The sequence below is a fragment of the Cryptomeria japonica genome, chromosome 10 (assembly GCF_030272615.1).
Source record: "Cryptomeria japonica chromosome 10, Sugi_1.0, whole genome shotgun sequence".
In the NCBI taxonomy this organism is placed as follows: domain Eukaryota; kingdom Viridiplantae; phylum Streptophyta; class Pinopsida; order Cupressales; family Cupressaceae; genus Cryptomeria; species Cryptomeria japonica.
Window position 1 is genome coordinate 703775265 of NC_081414.1, and position 8794 is coordinate 703784058.

Consider the following 8794-nt stretch of genomic DNA (forward strand, 5'->3'; position numbering starts at 1 on the left):
CTCTAGCCTGATCAAAGACCAGAGATTGCTCAGCTTGCAGAAACAACTTCTTCCTTGGCCTCAGTATCACCCTGTCCACACTCTGCCTTGGAGAAAGGGGTAGGATAGGGGCGTGGCACCACTGTCCCCCCTTAGATAGGGGCATGGTGCCCTTGTCCTCCTAGGATAGGGGTGTGGCACCCCTGACCATGCCCTATTTTGGGGCAAGATCCTTCCTAGGGTTGCATTAATGGTTGTGCCTTGGGCGAGAAACTCCCCCGATGTCGGCCCATGACAAAATTCAAATCCACTAACATGTATTTAAGGGGAATTCATCCTCTCATTTGCATAAGTTCAATAGGGGGGATGAGCGGGAAGTTTGCATGAGATCAAGCATTCAAGAGCATTCAAGCATTCTTTTCCAGCGTTGAGCATTCTCAAGTCTCCCTTCAAGGCTAGATGTTGCATTCAAGTCAAGGATTCAACCATTGAAGAGGAGATTGATTCCAACATTTAATTCCACACAAGCATTTCTATCAACATTGCTACTACAACCTCCCTTGAGGTGATTTACAATTCATTCTTTCATTTACATCTACTTGCAAGTACTTTCTTTCATTACTTGGTTAATTCCAAAATTGGGGTTTGACCTAAAGGCAAACCCCCAATCCCAACCCATTTTCCTCTCTTTTCTGTGTGTAGGTTGCAGGTACATAGTTGTACTTTCAGGTTCGGGCTTTATTTGCAAAGGAGGAAAAACCCTTTTTGTTTCGCGGATTTTTGGGAGGACCATGTACATTCCCGCCACGGTCCGAGCAACGTTTCCTCAAATTCACAGGGCAACTTCGTCTCAACATTTTATTGTCAGATCCAAGTGCACAAATTCATCCCATAGTCCGATCTCAAGTTATAATCAATTATTTGTCACTTTTGCACTACATAATTCAATCAATTTCCTTTCCATTTCAAACAAGGAAGAGGGGATCAACTTAACATTCCCAATTCATTTAGAATTCAATCTACCATCTTCATGTGGAGAGATTGAATCTAGTGAATTACCCTTTCCTCTTCCTAATGTAACATGGTGAAAAGTGCTTGAATGCTAATCAATAGCGAAAATCTCATGTCTCTCTGAGGGAAAGGGTAGTTTCCTTCTTGATCTATCATTCACCATTTTCCCACCATTACAAAAGTGTTAGAGACATTTGGACTTGCAAGATATTGGTTGGACTGGTTGTATGGTTGCATCTCTATGGTGCATTACTCAATCCTAATAAATAACTCTCCATGTGGTTATTTTGAAAGCTTGTATGGACTTAGGTAGGGAGATTTGATCTCGCCATTCGTTTTGATATTTATAGTGGATGCTTTAATTAGAATAATAAGGTAGTAGAAGGAAAATAATCAATGGTATAGAATCACTATAGCAAAAAATTCAAAACCACTAATGCATCAACAATTCGTTGATGATATATCCTCTTCAAGGAGACTAGCATAACTGAAGCAAATGAGATTATGACCCTGTTGTCCCTCTATGCAAATAAATCTAGATACCAAATAAACAATGAAAAGTTAGCTTTATTCTACTTTAAATTAAATCAACATGCCCAGTGCTAGATTGCAAGCCTCTTGGAATTCAATATTAGGGATTTATTGTGCACCTACATAGGGGTACCAAATTTTCAAAGAGTGGTGAACGTAAAACATTGGCAAGGGGTTATTGATGCATGTCAAAAAAAAGTTGTGAGTTGGAAGGGGAAGAGGCTAACATTATTTGGTAGGCTTGCAATGCTAGACAATTCTTGATGCCATCTTAATATATGCCATGTCAACTCTAAAGATGAAAAAATCGGTAGAAGTGGGCATCAACAAAATATTTAAACATTTTACCTAGGAAGGATCAAATGAGACTTGATGTGTACCTCTGCTCAGTTGGGAGATAACTAGAGAAGAAAAAATAAATGGTGGCATTACTATCAAAAACATAGATCTCCGAAATATAGCCCTCAGGGCTAAATTAATATGGAAACTTTATAAGTCCCCCATCTCAATATGGTGTCGAGTTCTAAGGGGAAAGTATTTGGATATGAATGAGCTGAAGGGAATCCTGATGATTGGAAACACCCATCCTAGTTCACACGTCTGAAAGTTTATGTGGTCTTATCACCTAGTGATAACAACTCACATCACATGGTAGATTGTTAACAAAATTTTGGCCAAATTCTAGTATGATTCATGCAATGGATACTTTTCATTGACAAACGATAAATTTGGGTGAATTTAATCAACCTAAGATTAGTCTTGATGACTAATGTGTAGTAGATATGTTTTCTCAGCTCCCTAATGGTGAATTTGATTAGGATTTGTAATAGTTGGAGGACCTAGGTGTGAGCATCCAATCCAAAGAAGAACTAAGAGATAAAATATAGAAAAATCCTACTGTCTCAGAACCCAGATAAAATTATGGTGCGGGGAAAAATATGACAATTACTCAGTAAAACTAGGGAACATATACTAAATTTGAGATGTGAATTGAAAGATTGGCTAGTGAAGTTGTGTTTGGACAAAGCTATCCTCCCTATGGTTGGTGCCTTTACATGGACCACCTTGCACAACAAAATTCTAATTGAAGATCGACTACACTTGGTGGGAATCATGGGAACAAACTAGTGCCCAATGTGCAAAGTTAATGAGGAGAGTTCCAACGATCTTCTTCTTAACTACACAATGGCTTCTTGTTGTTGGGATTGGCTAATGGGGAAGTTAGGTTGGCAAGGGGCAAGACATGACGATTTACCCACATTTTTTAAGACTTGAGCATCCCCAGACCCAAATCCCATTAGAAAGAGATATGGATGGTCTCCCCCTTGATGGTCCTCTGGTAGATTTGGAAGGAATGGAATATGCGGATATATCAAGGAGTTGAATAGAGTGTGAAAATTTTGTTTACTAGGATTGAGGGAGGGATAACTAAACTCCTTAATGTAAGGGCACCCCTCTAATCTAATTCTATCTACACGAGTTGGGACAATGAAGTGATGAAAAACTAGGGGGGCCTAAAAATCCCCAAACACTATGTTAACCCCACCACTAGGACTAAAGAAAAGAGAGCATCAAGCAAATGGTTATGTTTCCTAGTGCTCGCTTAAAGTTGAACTTTGATGGTGTATGTGAAGGAAATCCAAGAAGGTTGGGTATTGGCTACATCATTAGGGACTACCATGGAAATCTTGTATGGGGTTTGTCTAAGAAGATTTTGGATGGCACAAATAATGAAGTAGAACTTGTTACAATAGAAGATGGTCTCAGGTTATACATTTCAAATGACTTGTAGGAGATAAAGATCGAGGGGAATTCACAAGTAGTAATGAATACCATCAAAGCCAAATCTATGAACTGTTAGAAGCTACAAGGTTGGATAATATTGATATGACAATAGTTAGAAGGACTGAACTACAATTCTATCAACCATGTGTATCGTAAGGAAAATAAGGTAGCTGATTACCTTGCAAATGCTACTATTGATGGGACTTCAAAAGAAATAGTCTCAAACAGATCTATGTCCTGGCCAAATTTGAAGAATATGGCACTATAGGATAGGGGCAATCTATAAGAGAGGTATGAGGCTTTATCACATCTTTGAATGTGAAGAAGTTGGTACTATCTATGGAGCTTGATTGACAAGAGGTCAAAAACATTGGTTGGAAATTACATTGTTGATAATTTAACAGTAATGATAATAAAATGACGGGGGTGGTCAAGATGGCCTTGCAACTATATAAATAGGGTACGAAGAAGTGGGAGTTGGGAGAGCTTGGTGACAATATAATGATTATTATGTTATAATTTTCCTTTTCATTAATATAACGTGAGTTGGCTCCTTTGGCAACACTTATCGATTAAAAAATTAAAAAAATAAGGGCCCAGATAATAATGTGTTGGAATTTTAAAGTAAGATAAGATTCATATTCTTAAATTGAGGATTTATTCAAAACAAGAAAAGGTCCCAAGATACTTAGAGGAATGGGAAAATTAAAATAAATGCTAACGAGAGTGTGAAATTGGTCTCATAATTAGAGGAGTACAATTTACAACACTACAATAATACTTCATATTTTAGCGATATTTTTTTAGTATTTTTTTCACAACTATATTTAAATTTGATTGCCAAAAAATAATCATTAAGGATTGTCTTAAATCTAATGTCCAAATAACCATCGATGATGTTTGTCTTAAATTTTATGACCAAACAATTGTTAGCTAGTATTATCTTAAATTTGACAACTAATTGTCATCAACAACTTGGTCCCCCAATTTTTCCTCTCTCCATCATCAATTTTAATTTGGTAGTCCAACTTCAGAAGGGCACATCTTAGTCATTCAAGCTCCTTTTTGCAAGAATTTTTTTTATTTACCTAGGGTATAATGTTATGATCTTCATGGTGGTATAATGAGTTTTAAATTTTGGTGCATATGGTTCTTTAGAAATTGTAGATTATCACAAGTGTTTTTTAGCATCCCCCATTTTGGGAATGTTTAAGGCTCTAATTTTGTTCCTATAGTAACATTTTAAAAAAGAAAGTGCATACTTTTTCTTATACTTTATAGTGGTGTAATCAATATATCCCATTCTATATTTATTTTGTGGCCAAATTTGGCATATGTATGCACTAAGATAAAGTCTTATTTAATATTTTTGGAGAATGACACCTACTATTGTCCTAAATAGAAAGTGATAACATTGTAATCCCAATGGAAGTGATTTTTGAGACTAGTTGAAAGGGGGTGTGTCTTTTGTACCTTTCTTTCTCTTTTCATGCACTAGAGTTCCTATTCTTACACACTACAATTATTTTAATAAAAAAAATAGTAAGTCGATCTACTTGAAACTTATGGATTGTATAGGGTAAAATGGCACTAGAAATTGAACCAAAAATTGATGCAAAAAAATCAAAATGGTTTAATATGCATGATGAAACATTTATAACCTTATGTATGTTTGTATCTTCCAATTTTATTTTTCATATTAAATCTCTACCCATACCAAGTGAAGTTTGGACAACACTTGAGACACTCTTCGCCAAACAAGATGAAATAAGAGGTCATCAATTGAAGAATGAGCTCATATGTTTAAAAGACATAAGATTGCACTTGGAATAATGTGAAATTGATAAATAATGAGCAATTGATCTCAAGTATTCTCTCTAATGTTGATCTAGACTCTTTAGTCTTTTTATCTATATTTCATTCTACCAAAAGTGCCTTATGAGCCTACACAATTCCTTCTCTCGATGTGATTTCTAATGAACTCATAAAAGACACAACAAGTTGGTTGTAAATATTCTAAGTTTCATGCCTTGGTAGTAAATTATGGCACTGCAAATCAAAAAGATAACGAAAAACAAGATAAGAAACAAAAGAACCAAGGATAAAATGATTTAGAGGAATCCTTTTCTTCTTGTAATGTAGACACTAAAACTTCTTCAAATCAAGTAAAATATAAGAAGAAGGTTAAGTGTGCTTGTTGTATTCAAAATCAACCATGAAGAACATAAATGTATAATGAAATACATTGATCACTTCACACATCTTGACAAGAGTAATGAAGGGTCATTAAATCTCCCTCTTCATCAAACCAATAATCTACTAATAAAAAGAAAAAAAAAAGGTCATTTTAGTTTTAGTGTAGTAAATTGTATCCATTTAGAATTTCACACTCTATTTGGGTGCCTACTTTATTGTGCTCTTTCCTAGATCATTTTAGGCTTGTTTGAGGCTTATCCTACCCTATAATTTAATTATTAATCTTGTAATTTAACTATCATCAAGTACTCAAATTAGGACTTGATTTAGCATCACAAATCCTAATAATATTGAATCCCTTTCAGAGGTCCTATTTTGGTGGGACCAAGGAACCCTCCAACCTTGTCCCACCAAAATTCCCCAAAAATTACAACCATTGCTAGTGTTGGCCTTCACAATTTGAATTTTGGTCTCAATTTTTGTACTTGACCATTTTATGTCGACCTAAATTCAATTATACCTTGTAAACCCTATATAAAGAAAACTTTTATTACTAATAGGGTCTAGGATTTTATGAGTTCCCAAATTATGAACAAGCAAGAATTCTAGATTTGAGCACAATGAGTAGCAAGATACAACACTCTACATTCAAGTGTGATTTTATGATTGATTATGACATGTTCATCATGTTATTGCATTAACATTTGGAGAAATTTTCTAAAGAGCATTGCATCACCGACATTGATTTAGCATTTATCTTTTATGGGAATAATCTCTCTTTTACACCATCTTAGATATTGTGGAGGTGAGAACACCAACATGTGACTTGAATTAGGCAAGCCACTATACAACACAACCGCTTTCCCCATTTTCATGTGTGTAGGTTTAGATTTGACAATAGAGGAGGTTGCAAAAGCGTAGAGCACACTAAGATAGACAATCCTATATTTTAAATAGTTAGAAACACTAGAACTATGGCACCATCCAACTGTGTCTGACACTTTTTGGTAGACATGTCTAAATGACCTCCTAATTATATTTTTACCTTTTTATGTCATTTTGGACACCCCTTGGACTAGGCTACCCTTAACCATGTCCAATACTTTCATCTCCATCTTGTAGCTATAGGTATCTCTTTATGTCTTATTTCCAGATCCATCTTATTGTGTTGGCTTTTCAGTTTTGTATTTCATTGTTGTTGTTGAAATTCATAATTTTGATATCATTTAACTTAGTTCAATTAAACATACTTCACAATCTCAACTCCATTGCAACAAATGAATCATAAAACACAAGTTCTCAACTCTCCTATTAAGATTATAGTTGAACCTATTTGTGATTTCAACATTATGCAATGGGAATTGAGATCTTAGCTTGCATCCATAGGCTCATGATCTCATTTCCACTGATATCACTAGTTATGCTTCTACATCAAACAAAAAAAAGGAAAATCTTTTTGTGCTTCTACATGTCTTGGATTAGGGAAATGGATTCTAGATTCAAGAGCTTCTCACCATATGGCTTCTTCACAATCCATGTTCTCTTTTTTTGAGCATTGTGTTACAACACATTTTGATGGGTAGCACTAAATATATGAATGTAATTAGGAATAATTTTTTTGATATCGATGATGGGCCTTTCAATAATGTATTACGTGTATCTCATTTGTCTGATATTCTTCTTTCTATCTAATTGATTACTTGTGGTGGACCAAGAAAGACTGTGAAATTTACTCTTGATTTAGTTATCATCATAGATTTGGAGAGCAAAGAGATTATTTCTACTAGGATGGTTGATCATACATATTGGTTGTACACCTTTCCAGACTATATTACTAGTGATGGATATAATCCTTTGGAAATCAATTTTGAAGAGAATGTTGCTTATGTGAACTTGGGTATTCTCACAATCGATCCAATTTTTGAACCTTGCATTTAATCTCCTCCATCTTCTATTTATTCTTCAGAGTTCTAAGTTGCTTCTTTGAGAGATTCTAGTAATTATTTGCAACAAGACACACATAATCTCTTAAATACAACTTTGTGGGATGGTTTCTTAATAGGAATTGAAAACTCATTTGTAGAGTGTCATAATACAAATTTAGGAGACACTATTTGTTGGATATTGTTGCTGGTAGGATATGTTGTTGTCATTGATGTCAACATATTCTTGTTTTCTTGTGTTGCAGAGAGTTGTTTGGTGTTCTGGTGATTGTATTGAGCTGATATGGTTGGCTTATCTACTTGGGATGTTGGAATACTTTATATTCCTTAATGGTTTCAGTGATCTGGAAGATTGCTTCATCATATTATTTGATCCGGTTTATAGTTCAGTCTTTCTGTGCAGTGGTTGGCAGGGTTTGGTATTTTCTCTGATGAGCTCCGGTATGACCATATCTTTGGTTGTAGATTTGGAAAAATGTTTTGGATGTTCATGTGCATCTTTAGTTCTGATGGTTCATTATTTGGTGCTTCACAAGCTATCTTTCTAGTCTGAATTGTTGTTGTTGAGTGTTTATGTGAGTTAACATGTTGATCGATGAAGATTTGCATAAGTGGCGTTGGTGCAACTATTGCAAATGGTTCTAATGTGTTTTTTGATGTTTCGTGATATTTTTCTATTTGTCTTGGTGGTCTTCATTGATTCTTGTGTGCATTCTTGGTGATTTTGTTGATCCGGTGGTATTCTTCATGTTATGCGGTTTTCTTGATGGTGTAGCGTGTTGCAGTTGACCTTGGTGAGATTTCTAGTGGTGATGCGTGTTTGGAGATTTGATTTAGGTCCATGTTATTTCATGTATATCATTATATTGGTATGATGGTTTACATATGTATCGTGTGATGTGATTTTGTAATTGTGAGTTGAGGTTTTAACCGACCTTGTAGTCAAGGTTGATGAATTGTATAAATAGGTGGTGTAGTCATGTGATTTGGGTATCAGTGTTGTGTATGCATTATCAAAGAGTGGTGTATATGGTGCATAAGCAAATTTATCCTTCGGTGTGGAGTTTTGAGCAAATATTGTTGCAGGGCAGGGAAATGTGCTTAACCAAAACTGTCATCAGGAATAAGGAAATGCTATATTTGCAGTTCATGTAATCCAGATTATAGTCTGAATCTTATTGTAAGGTAGTGAGCCTTCCTTGAGGGTTGTAGCCTTCTGGTTCATATTATCTTGAGCAGTTAGCTCTAGGCAGTGTGCCTAAATGCATATGCATTCCCCATTGTAATATTTTCACATACTACTGTAGAGTATCATCTTATTGTGAGTAGGTAACCGAGGTTTCCACATC